General features: G+C 39.4%; 1 pseudogene; it reads left to right on the top strand.

The window, feature by feature from the left end:
* Positions 1-3,810: 3,810 nt before the first annotated feature.
* On the top strand, positions 3,811-4,426 carry LOC131489845 (large ribosomal subunit protein uL6-like; annotated as a pseudogene).
* Positions 4,427-5,507: the final 1,081 nt, after the last annotated feature.

Raw genomic sequence — 5,507 nt, 5'->3', positions numbered from 1 at the left:
TGTGGGGCTCCAACTCATGAACCCTGAGATCATGGCCTGAGCCGAAGTTGGATGCTTAACCAACTGAGCCTCAGTCGCCCCATAATTTTATCATATTTGCAGTTTATATAGTGCTGGTCACACCAACACTATTTGTGAGCATGGGAAAATGGAGCGCATGTTGGTAAACACTTAACTTCAGAAAAGCAGCAGGTTGGAAAGACATGGATGCCAATTAATACTTCCAGCGTTCAATAATTTCTGTCATTTTTTTTCCCTTTGATCTCAGCCCTAAATCCAAATCTGACTCAAAACTTATGTGGCGCGCCTGACCAACGTGGAGTTTCTCCAAAGTTTTGTTGCAAGTCCAGTGAATTCTTTTGACTGCAAGGATTCTTAACCTGACAGACATGAGGGGATGGGGTACGAACAGCTGGGTATTGCACAAATGGAAGTTAAGCAATAATGGCAAGCACATACAAGGTATGCCCAGTGTATCAGGCACAATTGTAAGTCTACACATATGAACACATGTCAGAATCATTACTCTATACATTCTGATAGTATCAAAGGTTCGGTAACCTATTTGCCATCATCTAGATAAGAAATTGCTTCCTTATTCATAAATACAAGAAACCTTCCATGACTATAAAATCATGAGCATTACTAAGCATTCATTATTTGCAAAAATTGCATATATGTTTTTTTAAGTTTATTTATTCTGAAAGAGAGAAGGAGAGAGAGAGCAGGGTAGAGGCAGAGAGAGAGGGAGAGAAAATCCCAAGTAGACTCGAAGCCGTCAGCGCACAGCCCAACGCGGGGCTTGATCTCATGAAGTGATGTAATGACCTGAGCTGAAAGCAAGTCAGTTGCTTAACGGACTGAGCCACTCAGGTGCCCCGCATATATAAATTTAAATATACAAAATAATCTCTCTGGAAGAACTTTGATTCTAGTTGTAATAAGTTAAGAAAAAAAATCTTTATTAGAATACAGTATAATTCAGTGAATACAAAATCCCAGGCTATTGTTTGAGGTGATATTTTGGATAGTCCAAGGCTCAAACATCCAAACGTCCTTTTCCCTGGAGAGTCATCAGTCCATTCAATGACACGATTACTCCAGAAACACGTGCATAATTCAAAATAATACAATTCGGCTTAAAACGTTGAGTATCTAATATTTAACATGAACTATTTGCACTGAGTAGATCCATCATGTGCCTTATGATCTGGATTTAAAGATAAATTAATATGGAAAAATAATAGAGAACAATATAATTAAAACCTGGGAATTTGGAGCAAGAAGAGATTGCTGGGCTTTGGAGCAGGACAATGAGAATGACTGTGGGGAAAATGAACACCACTCAAAAAATGGAGAAAATATCTGGGGCTCCTGGGTGGCTCGGTCGGTTGAGCTTCGGACTTGGGCTTGGGTCATGATCTCGTGGTTGACGAATTTGAGTCCCACACTGAGAGCTCTGGGCTGACAGCTCAGAGCCTGGAGCCTGCTTCGGATTCTGTGTCTCCCTCTGTCTCTGCCCCTCTCCCTCTTGTGCTCTGTCTCTTTCTGTCTCAAAAATAAATATAAACATTAAAAAAAATTAAAGGAGAAAATATGAAAAACAACTACCTGGGATTGCAGAGCAGGCTGATGAATGTCAAAGGGAACACCTGATCTGACATGTGGCAGTCTGTGAGGATGACAGACAGATGTGTATTTTTGCTAGCTATGTGTCCCATGAGGAGAGAAAGAAAACAAGCCTTTTAACAAGTGAAATACTTTTGTTTTTTTTCAATATATTAAGTTTATTGTCAAATTGGTTTCCATACAACACCCAGTGCTCATCCCAAAAGGTGCCCTCCTCAATACCCATCACACACCCTCCCCTCTTCCCCCCCCCCAATCAACCCTCAGTTTGTCTCTTATGCTTTGGCTCTCTTCCACTCTAACCTCTTTTTTTTCCTTCCCCTCCCCCATGGGTTTCTGTTAAGTTTCTCAGGATCCACATAAGAGTGAAACCATATGGTATCTGTCTTTCTCTGTATGGCTTATTTCAACAAGTGAAATACTTTTAAAAACACAACACATGATTTTTATCTTTTCTGCTCTGATAATTTTTTTTAGACTGTAATTGGTGGCTGGTTGATCTACATATTTCATTAAGTAATGAAAATAAATTCTTCCTGTTACATTTATAGCTCTCTGAATCGTAAAACAGAAAAATTATCTTTCTTGTTACCTCAGCTCAGTGTCACCCAGTCTACCAAAATTGAGGATGGAGAAAGCTTTTCAGTCACCTTATCCCATTTAATTTTCATTGGAGATTATCAAAACTCCTTAAAAGTTCATGAGTTTGTTCCTTTAAATAAGTGGACTTCCCTTTATAAATGCTAAATCATGAGCAAAAATCCCTTGGCTTTCAGGTTGTGGGATTATAGAAGATTATGTACTTAAAAGCCTCCCTGAAACTTTCTTTCCTCCTCCACTTTTACTACCACAGAAAACATAAGCGACATACTTTCATATTACGATGGAGCTCATAAAAATAAGAGGAATTCCAAGGACCCAAACAATAAAGAGGGAATGAAACCTAAAGTATTAAAACCTTTCTCGTGTATGAAAATAATGTGTAATCTTGGGAATGTCGGAGCTGTATGGCCAATGCACATCTAGAGATAGGGTATGAGGCTTAAGGGGAAACACTAGACTTATTTGGAAATGAAACCCATTAAAGCCAAATTCTTGAAGAATATATCATTGAAATGGCAAACTAGGGGTGCCTGCGTGGCTCAGTCGGTTGAGCATCCGACTTCGGCTCAGGTCATGATCTCACAACCTGTGGGTTCGAGCCCCGTGTTGGGCTCTGTGCTGACAGCTCAGAGCCTGGAGCCTGTTTTGGATTCTGTGTCTCCCTCTCTCTCTGCCCCCTCCCCTGCTCATGCTCTGTCTCTCTCTGTCTCAAAACTAAATAATAATAAAAAAAAAACATTAAAATTTTTTTTAAAAAAAGAAAGAAATAACAAGCTAAAATAAAATGGATAACCAATATGTGGTTTTTATGAGCTGATTTATATCTCCTTCCAAATTAAGATGGTGAGGTCTTAATATCTCATTTGAGCCACAGTTTGTGGTACTTCATCATGGTCACCCTGGCAAACTAATACATCTTTGGGTAGGGAAAACCTTGTGGTCTTGGAATCCCTTGCCTTAAATATTAGCATAAAGTATAGGTACAATATTGTGATGCTACTTTGGTGAGAGGGTTATAACCAACTCACTAGATTTGGTGCTGTTCCACAGATAAAGCCTTAACAAAGATGAACTCACAACTTCAAATTACAAACCCTAGGGGCACGCGGTTGGCTCAGCTGGTTAAGCATCCAACTCTTGATTTTGGCTCAGGTCGTGATCTCAGAGTTCCTGAGATGGAGCCTCCCGTGAGGCTCTGCACTGCCAGGAGACTCTCTTGAAATTCTCCCTCTCTCCCTCTCTCTCTCTGCCCTTCCACCGCTGGTGTACCTGTGTGTGGTCCATCTCTCTCTCTCTCTCTCTCTCAAAATAAATAAATAAACTTACAAAAATTATAAACCCTGGAAGGAAATAATCTACCACAAGCAAGAGACACATGATACCACATCCTGAAAAAAGTAAATCGTCAAGGAATTATTGTCTTTAATAATTTAAAAATAAATTATGTGTAAAGCTGCAGAATACATTAATATGAGAAAAAGTAGAGTTACCTTAAAGTGTATACATTGGAATTTGTCCTAATGCAATTAAAGATTAAAAGATGACAGTATGACTCCTTTGGCCACATCTACTGTGAGAATGAAGACCATTCTCAGCAATCAGACTGTCCACATTCCAGAAAATGTCAATGTCACCCTGAAGGGATGCAGTGTTAATGGGAAGGATCCCAGAAGAACCCTGTGAAGGGACTTCAATCACATCAATGTAGAACTCAGTCCCATTGGAAAGCAAAAGAAAAGGCTCCAAGTTGATAAACGGTGGGGAAATCAGAAAGAACTGGCTACTGTTTGCTCTATCGGTAGTCATGTCTAGAACAGGGTCAAGGGCATTACTCTGGGCTTCCGTTACAAGATGAGGTCCGTGTATGCTCACTTCCCCATCAACGTTGTTATTCAGGAGAATGCTTCTCTTGCTGGAATCCAAAATTCCTTGGGTGAAAAGACACCCACAGGGTTTGGATAAAGCCAGGTGTTGCTTGTTCACTATCTCAAGTCCAGAAAAATGAATTAATTCTTGAAGGATTGCTTCAGTTGCACCTGTATCATATTGAACTTGGTATCAGCAAGACACAACAGTTAAACACAAGGATATCAGAAAATTTGTAGATGGTATCTATGCTTCTGAAAAAGGAACAGGTCAACAGATAAATAAGATCTATGTTGTCCAGCTACAGAAACAGCAAGATGCCGGATGATTTTTCAGACTTATTTGTGATATTTAAAATTTTTATTAAATTTTTTTTATTGTTTGTTTATTTTTGAGAGAGAGAGAGAAACAGAGTGTGAGCAGTGCAGAGGCAGAAAGGGAGGGAGACACAGAACTGGAGGCTGGTTCCAGGCTCTGAGCTGTCAGGATAGAGCCCGACACGGGGCTCCAACTCATGAACTGTGAGATCATGACTGGAGCCAAAGTCAGAGCGTAACCGACTGAGTCACCCAGACACCCCTTATGTGTGATATTTTAAAGACGCAATAAATATTGATTTTGGGGAAAAATGACATTATGAAAGACAACTTAAAAGACAGCATAAAAAAGATGAGGAATCCCAACATATTTCCACCAGAAATCCCAGAGAGGAGGAGAGATTGGGAAAAGTAATATTTAAAAAAAAATATAGTATGTGAGAATTTTCCAGAATTCATATGAAGCTTTAGTTTTAGTAAGCACACAATCTAACGTGAGAAATTTAAAAATATATAGAGAATAGGGAGCTTTCAGAACACCAAAGACAAAGAGTATGTCATAAAAGCAACCCTAAACATAGAGATTATATACAAATAAATAGCAATTAAATACTTTAACAGAAACCAAAAGCCAAGATATGCTATTACAACACCTTACCATGAAAATCAAAGACACTTTCAGATAGAAACCACTGCCAAAATACCCGTGTGGGAAAAACCACTGAGTTAGATAGCTCTCAACATAAGAGCTATCAAAAAGAACACATATAAAGTGCATGGAAAACGATAGCAAAGACATTGTTAAACGTTTGAATATATCTAAAAGGCATTGATTGCATCATGCCAGAAAATTAATTATAACGTCTAATTTGAAGGGCTATCAAGTGGAACTAAATACCAGGGGAAGGCAGCATGCAAGCTGCAATGGCAGATGGAAGGAAATGAATTCGATTTAAAACATTTTCAGATGGGGCACCTGGGTGGTTCAGTCCGTCAGGCATCCAACTTCAGCTTAGGTCATGTTCTCACAGTTTGTGATTTCGAGCCCCGCCTCGGGTTCTCTGTTACCAGCACAGAGCCAGCTTCGGATCC

Source organism: Neofelis nebulosa, chromosome 11 (assembly GCF_028018385.1).
Source record: "Neofelis nebulosa isolate mNeoNeb1 chromosome 11, mNeoNeb1.pri, whole genome shotgun sequence".
NCBI classification, from domain to species: domain Eukaryota; kingdom Metazoa; phylum Chordata; class Mammalia; order Carnivora; family Felidae; genus Neofelis; species Neofelis nebulosa.
This window is presented reverse-complemented; position numbering and strand designations above follow the sequence as displayed.